Source organism: Mus musculus, chromosome 11, assembly GCF_000001635.26.
Source record: "Mus musculus strain C57BL/6J chromosome 11, GRCm38.p6 C57BL/6J".
NCBI classification, from domain to species: Eukaryota; Metazoa; Chordata; class Mammalia; order Rodentia; family Muridae; genus Mus; species Mus musculus.
In genome coordinates this window covers 81,158,121-81,185,702 of record NC_000077.6, presented here as the reverse complement: position 1 = coordinate 81,185,702, position 27,582 = coordinate 81,158,121, and the positions used below count along the sequence as shown (strand labels likewise).

Below are 27,582 nucleotides of genomic sequence, written 5' to 3'. Positions count from 1 at the left end.
CTCAGGGGGCAGGAGCTGAGGCTTCGCCTCTAAAAAACCCGTTGGCTGTGCTGTGCGGGTATGGGTGTGGTATGTAGCCCGAATGAGGTACAGCAGGATCTCCTGTCATCAATTCCAAAAGCCCTGGGGAGCTGGGGGGCAGAAGAGGACCTCAATTTGGTGCCCAACCCTCCTCCCAGGCTTCTTGGAAGTGAAAGCAGATTAGCTTGCAGCCGATGGTCCAGAACCCAGCATCCCACACAAACGGAGAGGTCTCCATCTCTTCCCAGAGATAAGCTTTGTTAAAGAAAGGAAGAGATGGCAAGGGTGGGGAGGTGGAAGTATGTGCCCTAGAAGGAAGGGGAAGAACAGTAAAGTGCTGGATCCCCAATGCATGACAGAAGGATCACCCAACCTGAAGGCACAGAGGGGCGACCTTCATGGTCCAATATCAGAGCTCACATGAGCTCTGGATGGTCACAGGGGGGACTGTTCCCAGTGTGCACATTACATTGGCCAGGTATGGAGATTCAACTCTTTCAGGAAAGCAAACCTCCTGCACTAGTCTGGGAGAAGGAGCAGGAGGAAAGGAACAACTCCGGACAACATCCAAAGTTCTTGGGAGCTTGACTAATTGCTTTAATTACCCAGCCTGTAGCCATTAAGGCAAGTGGCACTGACAGTAGTAGCACAAGAATAGGACCCAATATTAGACCTCGGCGACTGCCCTGTTATTCCCATGTCTCTAAAGCTGGTGTAAGCTGGTGTTGGAGCCAGAGAAGAGGAATGTGCAGGGCGTGACCCAAGGCCGACCAACACCGATTAGCACCCAGCCTCTTCCCTTGTCCTCACATCTCCCTGGGAGAATTAAGTGCCTACAAAACAATTTGCATCTGGAAAATCTCCAAAGTGGATTTTATTCTCACCCAAATGTTACCCAGTATTTTAATTAACCTGGGCTTATTCTTCTAATTACTTGAGTTTTATGCGGCGAATTGCTGCTCAGGAGTGGAGACGATCAGTAAACACAATTACTGTGTATAATATTCCTAGCTAAGCTTTGCCCTTAAAATTTTATTTAAAAAATAATAATTAGTAACATAAATCTTTAATTTCTGGTTCACTGAGGCAGACAGACTGGGGAAGATAGGAAAAAAAGAAAAAAGAGCTCGCCTCAAATGTGAAGATTTTTTAGTAGTCACCCACCATGGGATGCTTTAATGGTCTTTCAGGGCTCTTAGAAATATCCAGGAGAAAAGCTAAGAATGCAAAAGATGCTGTGATATATTATGGAGTGGAAAAAGAAGGGCCTAAGAGAATGCCAGTGACGTAACATTTGTATATAAGATTATCAAGAAGCCATCATGTGAGTGTCTGTGTGTATCCAAATGTGTGCTCAAAATATATGGCAGAGCATATAATAACAATTAGACAAGCTACTTACCCTTGGAAAGCAGGAACAGAGCCAGAGGAGAGGAGAAGAGAGATTCTTCATTTCTATTTTGAATCCTGCAGTATTAATGTCTGGATTCTATTTTAGAAGTGTGACTTTTGTGTTAAGTGTTTCTGTAAATTCTAAAAACCACTAGTTTTGAATAAACAGAGAGCATCCCGTCCTACAGAGCCTTTCCTGGGGAGGCCTGTGTTCAGGGCGGGGAAGCCTTGTGCGTGGAGAGGAAGCCTACATGCAGGGAGGGCAGTCTGCTTGCAGGGCAGCTGTAACTGTGCAAACCCCTGAGTCCTGGGCATCCTCTTATCTTCAGCAGAAGCACCTTGAGGAAGCTGGTCTCCTTGGCCTGACTCCCTGGATTCTTCTCCGAGATTCGGGCCTGACTTCTTTGACTCCTTTCTTTCTCCATTTCTTCCTTTAGGAGATAGATAACCTATTTTCTCGTACTCCCTCCTGACCTCACCCATTCCCATCTTCCTCTTGGACTCCATCTTAGTCTCATCCTTGACTTGTCCACTTTGAGTTTTAATAACCACCTATTTGCCATCTGGTCTATTGTTTAATCACACATTTGTGAGTGTGTGTGTGTGTGTGTGTGTGTGTGTGTGTGTGTGTAAATTTAATGTGAATTCTAAACACAAGGCAAGGCAATTGTTTGTTTCTAGGGTCCATTAAAGAAGCATCAAGACTTGGGAGCAAGACAAAAATACTATGTATTATAAAATTGTTTACTTTAAAATGGCTAAGGTTTTGGTGTAAATTTTAGTTTGAGATTTTTTTTAAATATTGTATTTATTATATTTATATGAGTACTCTGTAGCTGTTTTTATCCATACCAGAAGAGGGCATCAGATCCTATTACAGATGGTTGTGAGCCACCGTGTGGTTGCTGGGAATTGAACTCAGGACCTTTGGAAGAGCAGTCAGTGCTCTTAACTGCTGAGCTATCTCACCAGCCTGAGTTTGTTTTTTTGTTTTTATTTTTGTTTTGTTTTGCTTTGTTTTGTTTTGTTTTGTTTTTAATGTAGGCAAGGGGCTGGAAAGATGGCTCAGCAGTTAAGAACGGTCTCCACCCTATACAAAGGCTATGTGATGCTCAACTCAGATTTTTTTGATTACTACTTCATTCAATATATTAATTCAACCTTTAATAAGATTTCATTTCCCCACTATGGACAGGTTATCAGGAACTGCTCATGACATGGTGAAACAGGCCATGTCACTACATTCCTGGAATGTCAAGGGTCACAAGGTAGAGCAGGACAAAGTGCCACAGAGGCAGTACAGGGGCAAGAGTTCCAGACATTCAGATATCAGATATAATGGAGACACCAGCCAATGCCAATCAAGGCACTAAAGGAAAACCTCACTTAGCCAGATATTAACTCTGCCTTGAAAGCAAGAGAAAGAAAGGGAGTAGGTTTTAAAGGAAGACTCACAACAATATCCAGGGAGTGGGGGACTAACTCTAGGTAGTTGGAGATCTGTAACAGGCATGGTGCTTTTTGAATAATCGTGAAGAATGAATGAGTGTATGTACGTGCCAAGATGATTGTAAAGGCAAGGAAAAGGATGCTCCAAGCAGAAGGAGAAGCTTTGCAAAGCCACTGTGTGTGCAGGGACAGTCACCATCTTAAGATGCCAAGAACTCAGACAGCTTGCTGGACAGAAATGGGTAAACGTGGCAGAGGAGCTGTGAGTGCCCAACTGTGTGTAACTTACATTTTGCTGTGCTAAGATACACTAGCAGAACAACTTAAAGAAGAAAGGATTGGTTCTGGCTTACCATTTCAGAGAGAGAAAGAGAGAGACAGAGAGAGAGAGAGAGAGAGAGAGAGAGAGAGAGAGAGAGAGAAGAAGAAGGAGGAGGAGGAGGAGGAGGAGGAGGAGGAGGAGGAGGGGGAGGAGGAGGAGGAGGGGGGAGGGAGGGAGGGAGAGGGAGAGGGACAGAGAGAGAGAGAGAGGGAGAGAGAGAGAGAGAGGGAGAGAGAGAGAGAGGGAGAGAGAGAGAGAGAGAGAGAGAGAGAGAGAGAGAGAGAATGGTGGGAAGACTTGTCTAGAGCTGGGGAAAGCATGGCAGCAGGGACAGGAAGTTGGATGATCACATTTTCATTCACATTCAGGAACAAGAAAGGAAACAGGAAGTGGGACAAAGCTATCAGCTCTCCAAGCCCACCCCCAACGATGGATGTACTTCCTCCAATAAGAATCTACCCTCTACAGGTTTTATAGCCATCCCAAACAGCAACTCCCTAGAGACGCAGGGTCTAAATACAGGAACCTTGAGGGGACATTTTCCATTCAAGTCACTCCAGCAGCCAACGACTCTTGCTTCAGTTTGTACATAGTTAAAGGACATGGAAAGGCATGTTTACATCTATGTTCCAGAACTGTCTCCCTGGGGCCTTTCAAGGATTAATAAATATGAAACTAAACAACAGATGGTCTTTAAAAAAAAAAACCTGAATCGGCTCATTGGCTTATATTCTCCTAGAAAATCCGCATGCAGTTACACTCTGTTAATGGAAGAAGAGTGAATCTGATCCAATTTATGAATGGTCTATCCAGCACCAGGCTCCAAGCCGGATGGATATGTCCTTTTACACACAACATGCGTCAAACCATGGGATAGGAGGGAGAAAATGCAGTGTGTGTCCAGTCACAAATCCACGCAATCAGAACAGAGTTAGCGTGGAGTCATAGAGTCATTTTTTTTAGAATAGCTTTTCAAGTTAACATACCATGTTTATTGCTATACTCTCATAATGATTAAGCTGCGAGGCTGTCCTAGATATCCATCAGCAGATATGTAGGTAAAGAAAATATGCTACACTGGAATTTTATTTGGCCATAAAGAAATTTCTCGGACATTGGCAGAGAAATGAACGGAGCTTGGGTTCGTTAGTGTAAGTGAAAGAAGCCAGACTCAGAAAGCCCACATCTTTTGCTATCAAACCAACTAGCCCACCATGATGGTCTGTGTTTCTTCATGGAGGCTCAATGGCTATTGACGAAATGACAATTAGGTAATTGTACAGAGCGGCTGTGGAAGCCATTCTTCATGATGTTTCCCTTTGTGGCAGGTGGTAGGTCAGTGCCATTGGCTCCTCAGTAGTTTGTGATGAATTCCTTTGTGAATGCCACAGGTTCTCTCAGGTGCTGGGTGCCATTTAACCCCTTCCTCTCCCTTTAGGATTGTTTGCCATGGGCCTCCAAACTCAGCCCTTTAACTCCATAACCTCATTAGCTCCAGTCATTTAGTGCACACTCTCCCAGTCTTCGTTGGCCTCTTAAAGTTTGTTTCTTATTTTGTCCATATACGTGATTTAAGGTAACTCAAAGCTCTTGACATAGAAATATATTTAATAAGAACACAATGCCTTTTCTTCTTCTGTGGCTCATCTTCCCATCATTAACCTGATCTCAGTAGACCAGCCAAGGTGGCGGGCTCGGTTCCTGACCCTGTGGGTTCTGTTTTGAGCTTTGCTCTTAGCGATGTTGCTTCCCTTGAACATTCTCCATGTGTGCACCAGGGGTTGGCTTAGTCATACATTGTGTGTCCACTCATTATCAGACACCTTGTTGCTGTGTCAGGGACTGGATAACACTGAGCTATGCTAACATGGAAGGCAGTCTCGATTATCCCCATTATACAGTTAGAGAATGTAAAACTCAGAGAGGCCTTGCACCCCTTGCTCAGGCTCCTGCAGGAAGCAAGGGCTGAGGCAGGGCTTGGGCTGAGCTTTCTTGGATCCAGAAGCATGTTCGGCTTTCTCGTTGCCTTGGGAGTCCACATTCGGAACCCCTTTGTAGTCAGGCAAGCTCCTACGCCTCCTGCAACCTCCTTTCTCCTACCTGCTCAGTTTCCCAATTAATTTTTTTAAAGCACAAAAAAAGAAGAGAGGCCTGCTCCAAGCTGTATCAACAGGACTAAACATCCCGACTGGCTATTTTTCTGACCTAAAGCAAGTGCTTCCAAGGTCTGAAAATAGAATCTTTCTTTCCCATTTCTCTTTGTTCTTGAGAATCACAGAATAAAGAATATGCCAGACCCCCCAACTTGTCTACCTTTGTAAAAGAAAAAAAATACATTTAAACCTTTTACACTGAGCCCTTCTGCCTTCTTATGGAGCCTGGTAATGAAAGCTGGGTGTGCAAACCCTAACAAGAAACCCAAGTTCCATAACAAATGCTGCCCACCCAAGCTTTATAGAAGGGTAGACCTCACTCAGAGCTGGAGATCTGTCTGCTTGGTGATGGATTGGTTCCTTCCTTCCTTCCTTCCTTCCTTCCTTCCTTCCTTCCTCTTAAACTAGAGGCAAAATGGTAGGTACTCACGTTAGAATCTCCATCTCAAAATGGCTGTGTTCCTGGAAGCACACATGCTCAGCCAAGAAGAGCCTGTGTTCCTAGAAACTTGCAGCAGAACTGCCTTCATCAAGTCCTCGCTGCCTAGGCTGGGGTGCCAAGGAAGAAGTCAGGAAAGAAAAGTAAAAGGGCACTATTGTGTCAATAATGGCATTTCTGGGGCTGGAGAGATGACTAGGTGGCTAAGAGCACTTACTGCTCTTGCCAGGACAGGACAGGACAGGACAGGCCAGGCCAGGCCAGGCCAGGACAGGACAGGACAGGACAGGACAGGACAGGACAGGACAGGACAGGACAGGACAGGACAGGATAGGACAGGACAGGCCAGGACAGGATAGGACAGGCCAGGACAGGCATTTGGTTCCCAGAACCTATGCTGGGTGACTCCTAAGTACCTGTAACTCCCAGCTCTGGGGGAACTGCTGCCCCCTTCAGGCCTCTGGGGCACTTACATGAATGTGAATGCGCACAGACATATGCACATAAATAAAACTAAAGTTAGCCTTTTATTTTTTTTTAATGGTGCTGCTAAGAGTTTTCTCTGCCAGCTTTTCTAATCCTCCCAATAGCCTCTCACCACGGTTCTGTGAATAAATGAAGAGCCTGCGAGGCAGCATGGTGGATGCAGGGGCCTGAGGGTAGATGCTTCCTCTCTAGCTCTAGACTCATCCACACATAGTCACAAGTAAAACAAGGTCTCGACACCCACTAAGAACCTTCCTGCGTGAGAACTCCAGGAAAAAGGCGGCTACCACCACTGACCCCTAAGGATAAGAAGTCCTTATCTACTTCATGTCTGAGCTTACTCATTTTTCGCCTGTATCCCAGCAGCCGTCCCTCACAAGGAACCCCGGGACACAGTCATCTGGGCCATCATCATCACCTATGACTTCCTGGCTTAGCTGTCCTAGTCCAGATTTAAAAAAAAAAAAGAGTCTCTTTCTCCCTAGAATCAGCCAGGAAACAATTGAAAAACTTCAAACAGCATTTGTAATAGGCACAAGATGTGAGGGCAGAGTCAATCAGGGATTTCTTAACAAATGTCACGAAGCACCTTCCCCTCTGGGTATCTGTGTGTCTCAGTAACTGGAATATTTTTTTAGCTCTGTCTTTTGTAAAGAAAATACAGATATTTGTAGATAATGATGAAGTCCACAGACTAGTGATGAAATAACATTCACTCATTGTAACTAATTATATATAATAAACCACACAGTGGATTATGATACCAGGGGATATTAAAGTTACTGTGCTCTAGTATAAGAAGTCCTTGAAGCCATGGTGGTTTGGAGATCGTTTTGAACAGAATTGTAGTAAAAATGATAGGGTTTCTCCCACTCAGAACTGCTCCTCCTGTCTTAGTCTTTCTCTATCAATAACAGAACATCCACACTCATTATCACTAATTGTTTCTCAACAATCCTTATGCATACAGTTACATCTCTATATAAAGTGCCAAGAACGGACAGCTCTTGCTGTTTACTGCCTGTGATGGTTAAATGTAATTGTCAACTGGACACAATATAGTATCACCTGAAGAGAGAGTTTCCATGAAGCATCATATATACTGTGGACATGTCTATAGAGGACTCTCTCCATTGACCTTATTGGTGTGAGATGACCCAGCCCAGTGCAGGCAGCACCATTCCCTAGGCAGTGCGTCCTGAGTAAGAGTGGAGAAACTGGGCAAGCAAGCCACTATGAATGCATTCATTTCTCTCTGCCCTTGACTGTGGATGTACTATGACTCCTGAAGTCCTGCCTTAACTTCCTCACAATGATGGTCTGCAACTGTAAGGAACTGTAAGATGAAATTAACTCCTTTTTCCCCTATGTAGCTCTTGGTTAGAGCATTTCGTGACAGCAACAGAAATAAAATTAGCACACTGACCTTGCTTATAGGATAACTGGGTAGCTATAGTGTTTTATGTGTTCTGCCTTAGGTCATAGATATCTCTAATATCTGCCATGTTGGTTCCATAAGTTGTCTGTACTGTGCACTGGAAAAACTATAACATACTATATTTGATAAAAAAATATATATAATCACCTCCCATTTTGGAGTTCATGGGAGCTCCATTAAGGAGAAGTCTGAACATCATGAGACTTCTAATGTCTCACCATTAAAAGTCTCAGTAACGCTTTAGGATGCTTCCATTTTAGGATGGCTACCACTCAAAGCTTGTTTATTATACACCAGGCACTGGCCTAATGGGTTGCATTTACTACTCTCATTTGAATCAATGTTCACAGATCTACAATGTCAGTGTTATTAGCTCCACATTAAAGATAAGGGGACAGAATTAGAGAGGTTTCATGGCTTGTTCAAGGTCACATTTGTAATAAAGTACAGAGTATTGGTATTCAAACCTGGGTCCTCACATACCGGACAGCGGTCCCAAAGGCCATTGCAGAGTTTGGACTTTATTCTGAAGGCCAAGTGAACCCAAGAGATCTCCAGGTGATGAGTGAAGTGTTTCAGTTTGGCAGAGCATGGATAGGTGGGGGTGGGGTGGGGCCATTCCAGACGATACAATCCTAGTGAAGCGTCTGAGAATGGAGGCAGTAAGAGAAAGAAAGGTGCACTGGGGAGACATGAGAGTCCAGGACAACACTTCTTAAGGATAGGCAAAGAAGAGTCCTAGATGGTACCAGGGATTCCGATGTTGGTGTGTCAGTGGGTGGCAGAGTTACTTTCTGGAGTAAGAAACTTAGGAGGGTAGGAGATGTGGTCTTGCCCCCTTGCCAACTGTAGCCAGCAGGAGATGTAGCCCAACCCCTTTCTGGGCATAACTGATCTGGTTGTTGAAGTCCAGGAGAGCTGGCACAGACCAACTCAGCTACCCACAAGGCCCAGATTCAGGACTTTGAGTCAGCCAACTCAAACCATTTGCCCCAATCTATGAACTGCTGGGGTGTATGAAGGAGCCAGTCCACAGACCCAAAGCTTTAGGGTCTCCATGACATAGAGGGCAACAACAGGATGTCTTAGAGGAGTTCCCGTGAGGATCTAGTATTGGTGGTGTAGCAGAAGCCAGAGGCCTCGAACCAAACCAATACAGCTCATTGCAATGAACATTTGTAAGTAAAACTTTTTGGGCAAAAGAGTGTACTGTGGAATACATTACAGCTTCCACAGCAAGATGTTTTTGTTTGATTTGTTTAGTTTAGTGGGAGAGATTGCAAGAGCAGAGGGAGGATATGGGGGCATAAGCAAATGGATAATACTGGGGTGCATGATGTTGAAATTCACAACAAATTGATAAAAACGTTGAATAAAAGAAACCTAAGAGGAGACTGTTATGAAGATGAGGAGCACCTACCTCACTGGTCCAGCTGAAGGCCAAGAATGAGAGACATTCACCAAAACATACAAAAAGATTGCACATGCAGGCACCAAACTCAGGAGAAAGATTTAGCTTCAGATGTGGGTTTAAGAGCTATAACATCACTCGCGAGACTTGAAACCAAGGAGACAGATGATTCTCCAACGCAAGAATGCAGAATGAGACGTGAGATGAAGACATAACTGAGGACAGGAAACGGTCTCATGTAGGGACAAACGAAGACCTCCCTGTTTTCTCTGAGCCCCAGGCTACCTGCCACATCACTCAGGATGCTAACGGCATGGAGTTTTTCAGGCACAGAAAACGAATGATCTCTCCACTCTACAAATGCTGAGATGTTCTGCTTCTAGCAAAGTCCGCCAGTGTTCAAGGAATCCACAGCCGCCTGTCCGTGAGAAAAGGCTTGCTCAGAAACCCTACGCAACCTGGCATTCCCCAGGGATGACTATTATCACTGGGGGTAGTGTGATAAAACACTGGCCACAAGCAACTTGGGGAGGAAAGCCTTTAAGTGACTTATAAGTTATAAGTTACCATCCATCACAGAGGGAAGCCAAGGCAGAAACCTAAGGGGAGGAACTGAAGGAGAGACCACGGAGTGACACTGCTTACTGATGCAGCCCTTCTCCAGTAAGGATCGCTTGCCTTTCTTATACAGCCTCCTCCCACCCTCCTAAGGAAAGTTCCACCCAGGTGGGCACTCCTGTACCTTAACAATCAAGAAAATACCCCCACAGGTGCTTTCTTCCCAGATGACTGTAGTTTGTGTCACATTGACAGAGACTAGCCAGCTCTCCCACACTAGCCCGGAATGTCAGGGTGTGCATGTTAGGGACATTATCTACTAGAAAGAGTATAGTCCTTGGAATTAGAAATATCTGCCTTTAAATTCCATACTAAATGTGGAATCTCAAGCAGATGATTTCAATGCTGAAAGTATCAATTTCACCACCTATAAGCAGGCCTATTCATCTATTCATACCAAAAAAAAAAAAATTAATGGCTGAGGTGAGATACCAGCCAGTCACATGGTAACCGGCTTACACCAGGCCTCATAGAAAGCACTTTCTCTCCCTCATCTGGTGTAGAGTTAGAGCTGAACAAGAGTTTGGATAGTTTGGGCCACCCCTCCACAAATCGAACCCACAGGGGCGGGGGGGGGGCAATTCCAGGGTAGGTCTGTGTTTTCTAACTGCAGGCTGCATATAAGGTGCCACGATGCCCCAAGATAACCCTTGCCATCGTCACTGGACCTGGTGACTAGTGGCTGAACAGAACACAGCCTTCTTTTTTTTCTATATAAGAGAAGCCCCCCCCCCCAGGCCCCAAGCAATCTCATGTACAACAAACATCACTGGAGCCAGCAGGTGTGCCTTCCAAGAGAAAACAGTCACTGGACTCTATTTGGGTAATTTGTTCCTTCTAGAAAAACATAAAAAGACAGACCAGTACAGGACACAAGAAAAGGATCAAACCCAGGCACAGCCAGGGTCCAGCTTCTTCAGAGGTTTTTTTTTTACATAGGTTCTAAGCCTGAGGATCAAAGTGAGGCCGCTCCCTCAGATCAGCCCACGGTCCCTAACCTCTGTCCTTGTTGGTGCAAATTTACCACTGGCATTAAGGAGGCAATTCTGGGTGCTCAGGGTGTCACTGAAGATGAGGCTGTGGCTGTTCTAGTTTGACGTTAATGACCAACTCAGATGCACACGTCCTTAGGGAAACACACATCCTAGAGGGTCTCTAGCCTGAGTAGTTTGGTCTCCATCTTAGAGATGACAGAACTACCTAGAGGAGAAAAATGAAGCTTTCTGCACTTAGGAGGTTAGCTGGGGTAGAAAGCCAGAGATACTGGTGCTCCTGCTGAAGGGGATTCTAATGCCGCTCACCTCCCTCAGTGCTCAAAGGAAGTTTCTTTCCACACAGACTGGGCCCACAAGACAGCTACCCAGGTAAAACACGGGCCCACAGGCATGATGAGCTCAATCTCTCGAGCCCAAGTAAAGGAAGAAGAAAAGAACAGACTACACAAAGGTTGTCTTCTTACCTCCAGACAGACTACAGGGCTCACGGGCCCCATTCCATTCTCATCCTATACACACAACAATAATTAAGATAATGTTTTAAAAAGATTGAGTCGTCATAGGTGTCTGAAGAGACAGCCTAGTCAATAAAGTGATTATTACACAAGATAAGAATCTGAGTTCCATCTCAAGAACTGACATTAAACCACGCTCTCAGGTGTGATGTATGTGTATAGCCTCTACACTGGGGTGAAAGAGGCAGGCAGATTCCTGGGTCTCAGTGGCCAGCCAGCTTAATCTATTTGACGAGCTCCAGTCCAACCAGAAAGTTTGTTTCAACAAGCAAGGTAGGGCTTTCAAGATGGCTCATTAAGTAAAGGTGCTTGCAGAGAAGTCTGGTGACCAGGGTTTGGTTCCCAGGATCCACATGGTGAAAGAAGAGAACCAGCCTACTCTTGAAGGTTGTTCTCCTTCTTTCACATGTGTGGCATGGCATGAATGCTTGCAGGCACACATGCACACACACACACACACACACATACACACACACACACACACACACACACACACATACACACGCAAGCACACATACACACATACACATGTTTAAAAAAGAAAACAACCCTAATCTTCGATGGACAAGCATCTGACACTGATATCACAGTAACAGAGTGTATCAATCAGTATTCTGTGCACTGACAAGATAGTACGCTATGGTAATAATATTGCATTACTCAGTTTTTGAAGCCATCTTGGTAAAAACGTCATCATGCTTGATTGACTCCATGAGTTAAGAAAGAAAGATGATCAGTATATAGGTACAAGATATTCTCCTGAGATGGGAGACTTTCTGCCCAATCCTTATTTAATGTCTTCATGTGCTACATACCATATTCGACATTAAAGTCGCCGTTAAGAATAAAATGATTGTAAGACCCCCTGGTATGGCAGAAGAACAGTCTTAGGAACACACAGTCCCATGAAATGGTGTCTGTCACCCCAGAAGTCCACACCATGGATTGAGGGATAGACGATGGTGACTGCTTTGGTTCTTGGTGGACACAATGCTGCCACCCTTGGGAATAAGTGCCACAAGTGGAGAGGACACATTCAGGGACAGAGAGTGAAGGGATCTGCCAGGGGTGGAGGTGTTAGTGACAGGAGGTGGAGAAGGAGCAAGATGGTGAGTTCAGTTTGAGAGCATAGACTCCGTGGGAATCCTGTAGGGTAAGGCATGCAGTTCTCTTGAGCAGGACTCCCTTCTGCAGGCCCATCAGCCCACATCTCTGCTGCTCAGCCACTTGTGTTCAGCCTTTCAGGTATGGACTCCAGTTTGGGATCTACTTACGTCCTCTCTTTGCCTTTCAAGGAATTTCCCTCTTTCTTCCTTTACCCCCATTTTCAAGGGTTTCATGGCTACAAGACGGACAGTCCATCACATCAAACCAAGGTTCTCAGAAGCCAATATCAATAACTTCAGGACAAGTGGCTCTTAGACCAGTGCTCAAGGGGGTGATGCTGAAGGTCTCCTGGCAGAGCAATCAGGCCACACACATCTCAGACACTGAGGGGGACACGGTGGAACAAAGTGAAGACACAGGACTCTGAACATGGTGCAGTTCCTCACCCCTACCCCCTGAGCTTCAGTGTTACTAAAAGGGAGTGAGGGGGAGAAAATGAGGAAAGGAGAAAGAGGGAAAAATGAGGGAGGGGCAAATCAAAGAACTGAGAGAAGCTCCAAGATGTATTATAAGAATCAGGACCTCTAGGCATGGGAGAAGGCAGTTTAATCAAACAGAATGGGCCCCTTCCCACTTCCTAATCTATGGCTGCACTGTGATGAGAGTCTATCAATCCAAAAATCAAGAGAAGCTTTCCAGCAGGCGCTGAGCAGGGCTCCTTCAGTGCTGGACTCCTGCCTGGTCCAGCTTCAACCACTTCTACTTGACAAAAGAGATCAACAGTTATTGCAGCAACGATTGAGCATCTCGATGAAGCTGTCTGCTCAATCTTTTTTTTTCCCCTACTAAAAATCATCTTTATCTACTTTATGAAAGTGAATCATAATGTTGATCTGTAGGTGGTGTGCCTTTTCCAGAAATAAAACCAACTCAATCCATTGTGTGTGTGTGTGTGTGTGTGTGTGTGTGTGTGTGATCTAGGTTAAATTCATTTAATGAAATAAAATTGTTCCTTTTGTTCCTTCTATCCTCCTACCTTGTTTTCCCCCTTTCTCACTTTTATTCATTCATTATTCATTCACTCAACAGCACGGAGTTACTGAATGAGCACACCTGCTATAGAGCAACCTAGACCTGGAGCGTGATTTCTGACTGAGTTGCCTACTGGAGAGACCAGGACCAGATGTTTAAATGAGATAACCCAGGGGGTTAGGAATCAGAAAGGAAGGTAAATCCATGTTCAAATCCAGATAAGTTGCTTGAGGTTGAGAGTCCACTCAGAAGAACAGAGAGGCAGACACGGGAGAAACTGAGGAGCCCTACCTCAGTAGACTCTGAGCCTTGACCTGCAGGAAAGGTGGGCTTCCCTTAGAGGATGGGCTTTGGGGCGCCCTGTGGGGGGGGGGAGAGGGAGCAGGTAGATGCGGTGGCTTAGAGGGGTCCTGCGTGGTTGTTAGGATTTAAGTAAACATCTCAGTATAAGAAGAACACACACAGGCATTTGGAGCTTTCTTAAATAATAAGCTGAAGGCCACTGAGTCATTCCCTTTAATTAGCTTGGTTCTCTATCCCGGGTGAGAAATCCTTCTTCAAGTGAAACTGTGTTTATTTAAATAAGATTCCTTGTCTTTGGGGCCTTTTTAGCATTTTAAGGGATAAGTGCTCAGACTTGTTTACCTAGTCTTGTTTCCCTTAATCACCTTGGCATCTGATTAATTGTTTTCACTTTTTCATTAAGGACTTTCAAATGTGGATCTGCCTCCCTAATCCTTCACACATGACCCCACCCACACCCACTTTCTTGACCTTGGCTACAGCTGTGACTGGGTCCTTGACCACTGAAACAGCTTAGGTTGTTACTGTCTCTGTTTCCTCTTTCTTTTCTCATCTGCTGCAATCCATTCTACAATGTGCTTTAATGTTCTAAAAAGCTTCCTGTTAATTCTATTCCTCCAGCTAAATTTCCCACAAATGAAACAAAGCATAAAAGTAAATGTAACCAGATCGTCAACATAATAAAAGCATCCATACCTTCCTGTACCTCCTGTACCTTCTCGAAGGCTCGTACTCTGCCTCCCTGGACTTGAGTCACCTTTGTGCCTCTCTGTGGTCACTCCCCTTTATGCTTAGAAAATATTCTCTTTTGAGATCTAGTCTCAGGCCTGAGCTACCGAGTGCCTGCTTTTGGACACTTTCATGGAGTTCATGGGGTCGATGTCTGTGTAGTCTTCTCTACTTCCTCTCCTGGAAGGCACTCTGATATAGACCTTTGCAGGTCATCAAACCCGGAGCCAGATGGCCTTGGAAAGATTCCTGGTTGAGGAGTGGATGCTGGTGAGACGGTTCAGTAGGTAAAAGAGCTTGCTGTCCAAATGAAGATCAGAGTTTGAATCTCCAACCCACATAAAAGTATGGCCACATATATACCTGTAGCCCAACACTGAAAGGAGGCAAGAGACAGGAGGGTCACTGAGACTTGGTGGCTGGCAGCCTAGCTCTAGGTTGGGCAAGAGACCCTATCTCAAGGGAAGACTGTGAAGATTGACATAGGACGGCCAATGTCCTCCTCTGGCTTCTGTGCATGGGCATAGATGCTTTCCCACCTCCTTACCCACACATATATCAAAAAAATATATACAAAAAAGAAATATTTTTTAAAATATCTATGATTCTCCCTAGCTCTTAATTTCTTCATTTATAAACTGGACCAAGAGTATTGGACCAGCCGATTCCTAAAGGATGCTAGTTTCACATGACAAAGCCCACTCAAAAGCCCCCTGCCTGTCCTTCCCTGGGTGACTTGCTTGATGAGAATGCTCATACTCTGGTATAAAGAACTTGAGTGAATGGACTCAATGTTCAAAAATATCCAAAACTAAGTCTTCTGTTCCAATACTCATGTCCAAAGATAATGAAGCCAATGAAGCCCCAGTCACCTCTGCCCAACAAATAAAAATGCTAACATCTCACATGGCTCTCACACTTCCTTAGAGCCTGAGGGTTATATCTGGGAGCAGGAGTATGCAGGCAGGTTCACATTTAGGCAGCTTAACCTGTGTGTCAGGCTTGAGACCACAACCGGTGAGTAGAAAAGCAAGACACAGGTCCATAGGATGCTCATGCAACACGTATGATTTCCAAATACCATACATGTACCATCATATCTGACCCCCACAAGAGCCACATCAGGAAAGTGTCATCAAACATTAGGAAGGTCTTCCATATCACTGGCACCATTACTGGTGTCAAGGCTACACTAAGGGCACAGACTGGAGGTCCCTTCTCACTGGGAGCTTGTTAGTATCCTAGAAAAGTAGAGTCTATTGTAGTGGGATGAAGAGAAAAATCTTCCAAGGGGGAAGTTCCCACGCAGTGCACAATTACAGAAGAAGCACACTGGTAAAGCCGAGTAGTTAATTATAACAAGCTCCATTTATTACTCAATAAATATGTACCAAGTGCTTACTAAATGCCAAAGTTCTGGGCTCAGTGGTTTCCATACGTTATCTTATTTAATCTTTATGCTAACCCTGCAAGGCAGGTATTATTATTTCCATTTTTCAAACGAGGAAATTAAGACTCAGAATTCTAGTAACTTTCACAAGTTCCCTCTGCTAGCTGGAGATGAAGCTCCAAAGAGTGCCACTCATCCCATTGGTTAGAAGTAAGGGAGAGCTTTCAAGAGGGCCTCAAACACAAAGTAGACATTCACCGAACTGGGGAAGAATGAAGTTCTCATCTGCACCAGTCCAATGGCAAAATATCGCAAAACTGTGGTATGACTTCTGCTGGGGAAGCAAGAGGCCTGTAGGATGGGAAGTTGAGCCAGAGGTTACTGGGGCAGAAGGGCCTTCTCAGTCAGATGTGCTCAGAACATCCTGATAATGTCTCCAAATGGATAGTAGAAGTTCTATACATAGGTCATTGGGACAAGTGGACAAGGCTGCAGCTTTAAGCTCACTGTCCCAACCCCATGACAATCGATATCTGTACTCCTTACAATTCGGTGTGTGCCCTACAGGCTGTGAAGTTCTACAATGATCAATGACGAGCCCTTGAGAGCTTCCAAGCAGGGTGAGGATATCATTAAAATGGCAGAGTGGGGAGTGAGTGCAGGGAAGATAGCAAGATAACGAGAAGAACTGGAAGATGGGGCCTGGGCTCAGGGAGTGGTGCCTGGGAACACATGCATGGGCTAGAGAGGGGTGTGGGGGTCTCACTGAGGTCCCTTGGTGACAGTTGGAGTGTGCTGAGGGTGTGGGCTTAGCTGAGGAATGTTTCAAGATTTCTGAAGAAAAGAGAGACATAGAATCCACTAGCAAAATATTTCTACCTGTGTATAAAATTCCAGTTCCACGTTTAAAAGATTATAGTGCCAATATCTCACAAGCCAGAGTGGATACTTCCCATCTCTGAATCCATCAATGGACACACTTGAAAAAGGAAAAAAACAGAGCAAAAATGCATAGATAGATAGATAGATAGATAGATAGATAGATAGATAGATGATAGATAGATAGATAGATAGATAGATAGATAGATAGATAGATAGATAGATAGAACACTGCATGGGGGAGTTTGCTCACAGTAGGCTAATAGACAGAATATAGTTATTGTGCTCTAATGTCTGACGCCCTCTACACATCTGCTGTCACCTACTGCAGAAGATACCTCCCCTCCTATAGAGCGAAGTCCTAAAATGTTACCAAAGGAGACAGGAGAGGCAGACGTGTTTTTCTTCTAATAGAATTCTATTTCGCTTTTATTGTTCCTTCCTGCAGGGGAAAAAGATGTGGCAAAATTGGCCTGTCATTGTTTTTTGCTTAAAAAACAAAAAAGAAATAGAAACATTTAAATACCACGAAACTCCCTATTGTCAAATGACTGAACACCCACGGCACAGCTCAGCTGACAACCGTGTAACCAATTCAGAACATTAAGCTCTGAGCTGGGTAACCATTTAGCTATCAGAAATAGGACAGCAGGGTAACTTTTGTTAGTGATGGTAGCTGAAGTATTGGCCAATGAGAGAGTGAAAGCTTTGCTTCTCAGATTCTTTTACACAAAGAGATGTCACTTTTCAAAGTAGTTCACACTTCTAAGAGTGAAGGGTTCCTTCATTGAGAAGCACCCCAGATCTCCATCTTCTGAGCATGGCCATTGGCTAAACCTTTTCCTAAAATACAACCCATCTTTCCCTTCTTCCCTATGTGGCTTTTACAGAAAAAAATTAGAATCCTTAAGGCTCAGGGTCCTCACCATGAGTTCCTACTATTATTTTGGGCTAAAATGCTCAGGATTATATGAAATATGCAGAGTTTGCCCAAACATGTAATGATGCCTACTTTTAGTGATATTCATTCTCCCCCTCTCCCTCCCTCCCTCTCTCCCTCCCCCTCCCCATCTCCCTCCCCTTCCCCCTCCCGCTCTCCCTCCCTCCCTCTCTCCCTCCCCCTCTCCCCTCCCCCTCCCTTCCTCTCTCCCTCTCTCCCTCCCCCTCCTCCTCTCTCCCTGCACCCCTCTCTCTCTCTCTCTCTCTCTCTCTCTCTCTCTCTCTCTCTCTGTGTGTGTGTGTGTATGTGTGTGTGTGTGTGTGTGTGTGTGTGTGTGTGTGTGTGTGTGTGTGTGTTTTGGCCTTCCCTTTTTGGTTAGGTTTTGGCCACTTACCCAAACTATCAAGTCCTCTTGAATCTTAAACCTATCCTTTACTTTCCGTAATATTTGTCATTTCTCTTCTAACAAAGGTTCCAGAAAACAAAAACAAAGACAAATAATGAGGTGTTAACAGGATTGTAGCATAAATAAAAAGCAGGTGCCAAGAAAGCAGAGACTTCTTCATACATAGACATCATAGGGCAGCTTTAGCACCTGGAAAGCTGTATTGTATAAGGCCAAGGCCTGGGGAGGGTTTAACATCAGCCAAGGCTGAGTTTGACTGTAATAAATCGCTTTATATTTCTCAGTCTCAAAATCATCCATAATATAATAGAAAGAATCTATTTCATTGTAGTTACTGAGGGGATTAAATGAGATAATATATGCAGAGTTTCTCATTCCATGTCTGTCGCATTACTATCCTCTACAAGTTAAATATATTATCATTGTGATTTATTATTATTAATTATTATTAAAGATTTGATGACATACATGTCAGCTGCTCCAATGATAATTTTCCTTATCTTTTCATGTAAACTAGAAAAAGCAGGCTAAAGGACATTCAGATAATAGTGAACCATGGCGTGGAGCTGTGGTTGGGAAAATGCTTATCCCTTCATGATCATCAGTATCTAGCCTTTCAATCAACAGTAAGGTCACTGGGAAGAGACTGGGGTCAGGTGACAGAGGCATGGCGAACAGAAAGGATACTTGTAAAGCCCCTCCCCACTGGTGATTCTCACCCAGAGTCTTCTGCCGTACTGGGAAGAGTTTGGTTCTTGCTTGGATGTTACAGTTTGATTCTGAAATGTTTCCTAGAGGCTCATATTTAAAAACTTGGTCGCCAGCTAGTAGTACTTACTGTTCTAGCAACTTTGGGAAGGAGGTCCTACTGGCAGAAGGAAGCTACTCTAGGCAGGCCTCTGAAGGCCATTCCTATGCCTGGTTCTTGTCTTGCCTTCTGGTCACTGTGATGTTGAGAGCCTTGGTCACACTCTCTCACTGTAATGATCCGAGCTGCCCTACCATGCTCTGCCATGATGGACTGAAACCCTCTTCCACCATGAGCCAAGTGAATCTTTCCTCCCCGAAGTTGCTTCTGTCAGGTGTTCTGTCACAGCCACAGACAAGTAACTAACACAGAGGCCTTTAATCAGTGTGTGCAAGCATGTCCACATGAGTGAACAGGCACATGTATGGCACATGTATGTTAACAGTAAGGTTTCCTGACAGATCATTGCTTGGTCACAAAGATCATATTCTTTATGTCACTCGCCCCTAGGATTTAGGTTTAAAAAGGACTGAGACAGGTGAAGGTCTTGGTAGACACTGACAATGAAGGGAGGCTCAGGAGTTACAAGCTCAGAAGGAACATTCCAAATAAACATAGGTCAGGGTGAGCATTATCATCCACATCAAGATGACACTGTGGTCTCTTTTCCTGCTTGCTGTACAATTCTGATCAAGGAGGGTGATCACATTGGCTGGAAGGTCAGAGATGTCATGACCTAAAATATTAGTACTGTCAAATATTAATACTGGATACAGCTTTTCTTACTATAACATATCTTCCCTTGACACCCACAGGTGGGCTTGGGTTTGTTTATCCCCAAATCTAAAAAATTGTGTGAGGTAGCATATTTATGACCATCTTTCATGTTCAAAGATACATTCCTGGATGGCTATGGACAGGGTAGGTGTTTTCTCTGGTCTCTGATTATGTTTATTGTAGGCATATTTTTTTTTACAGTCTGTTTTAATAAGGGTTGAGCCTCCCCTCTAGCTCATCACTCCCCAGAGGTAATGGAAAGAAAGGTCATTAGAATTCAGAGGAAGTGAACCTGTTTAGAAATAGTTCTTTGGGGTGATTTCAATCTTTGTTGTTCGCAGTCTAGTGCACTAGCAAACACCAAACACAAATCAGCAGTTGCAGTTCAGTCTACTCGGTGGACACCCACGTGAATCAGCAAGGGCAATTCAATCCAGAAGAAACCACAAGGCTCACCAATTGGCCTGAGTCCCAGCAAGTAGTAAGAAGCCACAGGAACCACATGAGAAGTTCTTTGTTGAGTTTCTCTCTATGAAGTCACCACAAGTATAGCTCAGCAATGCAATGTAAGGCGAACCAATACATGTGTGTCACCATCGAAGACTTGTGAGGCAGAGCAAGGCAAACCAAAGTTGGAGTTCCCACTTCCTGTAAGGTCATAGTTATATTCTCTCTAAACATCACACGTCCTTTCACGTGTCTGCTATAGCAAAACATCATTTGACATAACTGACTTTCCATAGAAACCAGAACTTTCCACTTCAGTTTACCCTGTGTTTTTCATATCTGATGCAAACAAAGTATGCATGCCTTCATCTTGTCAGCAGTTTCCTGGTGACATTGTGTCTGTCCATCACGTGTTCGATGACTGTCTCCTCTTTTGTTGAGCACAGGAACACTCCTCTATGAAAAGCCTTGCAGAACTCCATCCTTATTTTGGAGTTGGTTTCCTTGGAGAAACTTCTAGAGTGCAAGACTTGCCAGTTCAGAAGCTAGGAGCTTTTTCACAGCTCCTGTGACTCACCAAGCTTAAGAGCTTGGCTTTATCACTCCAAGATTCTCGAGAAAACTGTTGTGAGGCTAATGTTAACAACTTAGTGCTAGAGGCTGCAGAGAGACAAAGAATGAGTAAGTGTAGGTGTGTATGGGCTAAGGGGGTGTTAAGGAGAAAGCAAACCCAAAGATGGGGAGCGGGATGAGTAGGAGAGGAGATATCAGAGAGGACTCAAGGAAGGCTAGGATGAAGGTCTGAGATCTGCAGACACCAGTTCCTGCTTTGTGACCGCATGTGATTCTCAGTGTGTAATGCCTTCTGGTTGTCGGAGAAGGACTTACTGAGCACCTACACTTCCGGGGGCCTCCCTAGACTTCTTCTTAGCTGATAGGTTTCTGCCGTGTGAGCTTTGCTTTGGTGGCACCAGTCCACATCTGGAAGAACAGGATCACACACACACACACAGCCATAGCAGATCCTAAGAGCCTCTTTTCTGGTCCCAGTCAGTCCTGCTTTCCCATTGTCCTCCAAGGGGTTTCTGAATTACACTAACACCTACTTTGTCATTTCTTATTCTTAGCCCCCAGAATTCTGCCTTTTGAGTCATTACCTGTAGTAGTATAACATTTAATAAATCCTGTGGTGGAACATTCCTTCATAGCCGCCCCAGTGTTCTGGGTTCCTGAATGAAAGACACACACACACACACACACAGAGAGAGAGAGAGAGAGAGAGAGAGAGAGAGAGAGAGAGAGAGAGAGAGCCTTTATATTTTGATATGCCTTAATCAGCTCAATGGTTGGACCACTTCCTAACCTCCAAATGTCTAATCTACCTCCCTCCAATAATCCTGAGTTATTACTTACTAAATCCTACATTCCATCTGCCCTGGACCCAGTTGGGCAGCCCTCTTGGGCTGCTCTCCCCTGGTTCCTACATGGTGACTATGCTCTCTGTCCCACACCTTCTCTGGCATGGCGATTCCTCTTCCCCACCTCTCCCCAGAATGGCAGATCTCCTCTTCTCCTCTTCATCTTTGGCCCTAACCTGAAAATCCTAAAAGTCTCACCTCTGTCTGCCTTACCGGGCCATTAGCTGCAGGCACCTTTATTTACCAGTCAGAACCAACTGGAAGCAGGTTCCCAGAAGCTCCATGAGTGCAGATGTTCTCAGGCAAACAGTCTTGGGGGATACAAATTAACATAAGAATACAAGCAGCCATAATTACTAGAACATTTGGGTCTAAAGTGGGTTGGTATCTAAGCTATACCACCTACAAGGCACACCATGTGGCCCTTGGCAAATAAATTCCCTCTGTGGACTTCTTTCTTTCTCCTGGAAAATGAGGAATAACTCTGGACTTGGCACTAGCACAGGCTTTGTGAGCAGTTTTATGATGATAGCCAATGTGGTCTGACCTGTGCCTAAGCCAACAACAAAGACAATGAAACTGGAATAAAGAAGCATCTTCTGTCTTCTGTTGACATGGATATGTCGTGGATAATATTACCCATGGAGGAAGCAGTTATGAGGCTGCCTTAGAGATACAGATAACAGTTTGGGGTTGATATCTGATTGCTACTCTGTTACTCCAGCCCCTCTCCCCCAGTCCCCTTCTCTTCCTGTCTTCTATTTGGATAATCACACTGGTCTATACCACAGCAGAAAGATATACTACGTCTCTCCTGGAGACCCCTCCTTGGAGTGGACAAAGGGATAAACTAGATATAGCAGACCCCCAAGGCAATCGCTTGGCCAAGCCTTTTATAAATCAAGGAGGGTAAACAAAATCATTGGTGGCTGACACACAGGAAAGCCCCAGCCCAGCGACCAGGGAAAGCAGTCTGGATGCAGCTTTGGATAAATCAACCTGGCCTTACATCTCAAAGCCCCAGCAGGGGGTCTGTCTGCAAGACAGTTTCAGGACTGGTGAGCTGTTGCTCCCCAAAGCAGAGGTGAGCACCAGGGCAAGATGTTCATGATTAGGAAGAATATGGGGACAGCCAAGGAGCTGTGAATAAAACACCTAATTGTACCTGAGGTTTTATATTTCATTAAATCCTATTTTAACCGCATGCCTTTTCATCGTGAGTGGGTGGTTGCCGCTGAGAGGGTTATTATGCTTAACTATTTTAACAAGAGTTTTGTTACGCGTAAGGGAGAGCAAATTGGCTAGGAAAGTGTGCAAGGCTCCATTTCTCTACTAACTTTATGACCACGAGCAAGCTTGCAAGCAAGACTCGGGTATGAAAGTCTAAGCATAGAATAAAGGTGTGTTGGGCAAGGGTTGCTGGGAGGGTGGGGTGTATCAATTAAAGTGTAGCAACTACATCAGCAAGACACCATGAGGAAGGGAAGAACCCACAGAAGTAGGTTCTGGACAGGGTGAAGGGGAACATTCTGGGTAAAGAGAATTCATGCCTTTGTCTGTCTGTCATCCTGTCTGAAGGTTTGTCCAGTTTGGGCAGAAGTCACCGAACTCTCTACTAGTTGGTAGGATAAAATGAAAACGAATGCAAGGCATCAGTAGAAAGTAGAGAGTTCTCACATCAATCAAAAGATACCCCCTTCCTCCGGACCTTCCTAACAGACTGCCCTCACATCTGATAAAATAACCTTTGTTAAATTACCTATTAGTACTTGATGCACCGATTAGTACTTCCCTATTCTTCTTACTCATTAAGGCAGGGAGGTCATCTGAGCAGATGTGTTTTCGGCACCAAAGATGGTGCCTGATCCTTCGGATGGCCAATAAACATCCACTTTTATCAAATTACAACCCACGTATTTAAGACCATGTACTCTAGACCAGGCTACTTGGGTTCTACCCCAGCCACTGATGACATGTGACTTATCTAGCCTGTGCCCCTATTTCCTGCAGTACAAAAGAGCTATAATGATGGTTCTGTGAGATCGAACAGTAACAGTGTTCAATTGGTGTTAGCTTTCCTGTATCTCCATCACCATCACCATCACTATCACGGTAGTCATCCTCATCAGAGCAACTCACTAAGCTCTACCTCAGTTTCCTCTTCTTAATTCAATTACTTGCTCATTCAGATCATATTTGGCATCTTTGCATCTCCTGGTATTCTGTCTTAGTCACTTTGTTTTTTGGTTACAGAAACTTCTAAGTCCCAAAGTAACTTTCTCTGCCAATCAATGCTCAGGGTGCCTAGTGCTCGCTCTCTCTCTCTCTCTCTCTCTCTCTCTCTCTCTCTCTGTGTGTGTGTGTGTGTGTGTGTGTGTGTGCATGTGTGTGTGTATGTTTGTGTGTGTGGCATGTGTGTGTGCATGTGTGTGTGTGTGTGTGTGTGTGTGTGTGTGTGTGTGTGTGTTTGCTGGGGATTGAACCCAGGTTCTTGAACTCACCAGAGAAACACTCTTTCAGACCCACCAACCTTTCAAAGGGGATTTTAAAAATAGCCCATCTGAGAGGGTGAACAGGGGATGGGTTTTGAGTTTGGACCTATGTTTGGTCCTGCTTTTATCAGTACCAAGTGGTGTGGCTTACAGGAAGCTGTTCAACACTCGAAGCCTCTCCCACTGAAGTGAAAGGAATGAACTTAGTTTTATATGCAGCCCCAATTCTCAACACACTTCCTTTGAAGACAGCAGTGCTGTAGCCAAGCATCTCCTGGCCCTGTGCAGAGTGCAGCAAAGTCCTTCCTTAGTCATAGATGCTATGGTCTTCCTTCTGTGTGTCATAGGCCCACATGAGTGATTGACAGGATGAAAATGTCATCTGGGGATTGTGAGGAAGAGCTCAGAGGAAGAGAGCACAAACAAGACATTGAGGGTAGGAGTCAGTGAAGACAAACCATGTGATCAAATGTTCAAAGGATGGAGGCACATAGAGTATGGGGGGGCAGGGAGGGTATGGATAGGGTACGGGATACATAAGATGAGTTAAGTCTTTCTCAGTCTCTTCCCACCAGCGAAAGAAACTCCATTGCAACTGCAACGCCACAGGCACCTCCAGGGCTCCAAGAGTTTCCAAGGCCACCTGCAGCACAGGATGGGGTAGTGTCAGAGAGCAAAGTCTGGCTTTGGGCCCTAACTGGTGAGGACAAAAGGGGAGAGAATGGGGAAAGAAGAGGAAAGAAAAGAAGGCAGAGCCACTGAGAACCATAGTGGAGAAACGAAGAAAAAAGGACAGGGATTTAGGTTTGCAGCAAAGCCACAAAAACAAAACAAAGCAAAACAAAACAAAACAAGAAAAACAAAACCAAAAAAACCTTACACCCCACTCACTGTCCATGAGTTCTGATGCTAAAAGCAAAGCTAACTAATTCTGTGGTATCATACATACCAAAGGAAAGCACACTTAGGCAAGAACAACAAGAAGCTGTTGTCCTTGGGCTGTCTTGCCCTCCATATCACTTCCACAAAAATCCCAGAAGACACAAAGCCAACAGATCTCAAGATATCTGTGACCAAGACCGGGGCCAGCAGGGCAAGATCTGGTGTAGGATGTGTACGCTCACATGGCACGAGGCTAGAGACCTCAGCATGAGACCAACACTCAAGATCCCCAGCCCCACAGCAGAACTATGCAGGAAATGGCAAAAGAACTCAGGACTCCTCCTGGAGAAGATTAGCTGGAAGACTTCTTTAGGCGACTGGAAGCAAGAGTCCCTTTAGCATTGAAAGACTTCGACTCTACAGAGTAGCTGGAGTTCTCATACGAGAGGAAGACCTGATAATTTTGTAAGGTACCTAATGGATGAGGTCTTAGGAATAGGAGAACTTGACAAGAAGAGTTTCACACAGTGCTCTAGAATAGGGTCAGCCTAAAGCACTGTTACAAGAGGGTGACTAAAGCGTTTCCCATTGCAGGGAAGAAGCAGAGTTAAGTGGTATCTGATGCCTCACTGGTAGGATCCAGGGACAAGCAGGAACACCAGTGGCTTCAGTGAAGTTTGAGAAAGCCAACAGAAGTCACATGTCCCATATGTCATTGTCTTAGTCACTGTTCTATTGTTGTGAAGTGGCACCATGACCACTATTGTCAACTATTGTAAGAGGAAGCGTTTAATTGGGGCTTGCTTACAGTTTGAGAAGTTTAGTCCAGTTATCATCATTATGGGGAGCACGGTAGCAGGCAGGCAGGTGCTGGAGCAGTAACTTAAGAGCTACATCTTGATCCATAGACAGAGTGGGAAGACATTGACTGGGCTTGGCTGGAGCTTTTGAAACCTAAAAGCCCACTCCCAATGACATACTTCCTCCAACAAGACCTCACCTCCTAATCGTTCTAATCTTGTCAGAGTTCTACTTTCTGGTGACTCAACATTCAAAATATGAACCTATAGGGCAACTCCTATTCAAACTACCCTGGCCCCCACAGGCTTATAGCAATGCAAGTCTTTGCATTCAGTCCAACTTTAAAGTCTCTGTACTCTATTACAGTTTCAACACTGTTTATAAAGTCCCAAGTCTCTTCTGTGAGTCATGGCGATCTCTTAACCGTGACTTTCTGCAAAATCAAAATGAGAAAGCAGGGGAAAAAAAGGAACATAGTGAATTTCTGGACCAAAGTAAAGAACAGAAATCAGTAGGGCAAAGTGTGCATCTCCATGTCTGATATCAAAGTGCTCATCAGAGCTCCAACTCTTATCAACTTGTTAACTACCACATACATCTCTGGTTTGGGCCAGTTCCACACCTGGAACGAAGCTCTTCTTGTCTAGTGCCTCACAGCTCTGGCATCTCCAACATCTTGGTGTCTCCAACAAAATCCAGGATTCACTCTCACAGCTTCATGTAGGCCTCCATGAAGGGGCACCATGACACATGGCTGACCTTAGTCATCTTCAAGTTGCCCTCTTGTAACAGCTTTCCTTGGCCACTGAGGGGTTCCAGAGACCCTTCCTTGTACCCTTATCTCTATAGCCAGAACCCCAGGGCTGAAGGTGCCCATTTCTGCTGCTTGCTGGGGTTGGAGTTGGGCCTCCTCCTTCAGTGATATCTGTATCAGCTTTCCATTGTTGACAGTTTCCTTTCACTGCTGAAGCCTTCTTTTAATTCATTTGTTTACAAGCTGGAAGCTTAGCTGGGTGGGGTCTTGCCCTGAGGTCACCATTATCTGAAGTAGCCACAGGCTTTTCTTTAACCTTCTTCTTTCCTTGAGCGTGGGACTTGGCTCCATTACATTTCCTGGGGCCCCTTTTGTCCTAACTCTACATTCTGTATTCTTCCCTGGCTCAGCTTGCTCCTTTCCACTGTGGACCTGCCTGAGAATGACCTCTAATAACAACAGGACGAGGTCAATACTGGTCAATACTCTGCTGCCTTGAAATCTCCTCTTCCAATCCCATGAATCCAAAACTCTTCAATTTAGCCTCTGGCAAGTTTGTAGGACAAGGACAGAAAATAGTTACATTCTTTCTAAAACAGAATACATTCTACATATTACAAGAACAGTCTCCAGGCTACTTACTTCTATTATTCCCCTCTGAAACCTCTTGACCTGGGCCTTCACGGTACAAATGCCCTGCCCCCACCCCACCCCAGCATTGTCTTTCATACTCCTTCTAGGATGGCCAGGTGATCCTTGCTTAAAGCAATTAATCCAAAGTCCCAACTTGTTCCAATTCTTCCAACAAACAGCATGGTTGGGCCTATCACAGGAGTACCTGAGCCCCTGGTACCAACTTCTGTCTTAGTCACTGTTTTGTGGCTGTGAAGAGACACCATGACCAAGGCCAACTATTGGAAGAGAAAGCATTTAATTGGGAGCCTGCATACAGTTTCAGAGATTTAGTCCATTATTATCACGGTGGGGAACATGGCAGCATGCAGACAGACTCTGGAGCAGTAGCTGAGAACTATATCCTCATCCGTAGGCAGGGAGTGGGAAAGACAATAGACCTGACTTGGTTTTTTGAAACCTCAAACCTCACCACAATCGTAAAGAGAGAACTGCTGGATGTGGTGTCATGGGCCTGTAATCCCTTCACTTAGGGGCCAAGGCAAGAGAATGAAAAGTTCAAAGCCAGACTGAGCTACATGACAAAATCTTGTATCTAAATCAAA

General features: G+C 44.8%; 1 protein-coding gene across 1 annotated transcript in view; it reads left to right on the top strand.

Annotated features, from left to right (window-relative positions):
• Asic2 (acid-sensing (proton-gated) ion channel 2) overlaps positions 1-27,582 on the top strand; it is a 1,088,234-nt gene that overhangs the window by 782,694 nt on the left and 277,958 nt on the right. The window lies entirely within an intron of this gene.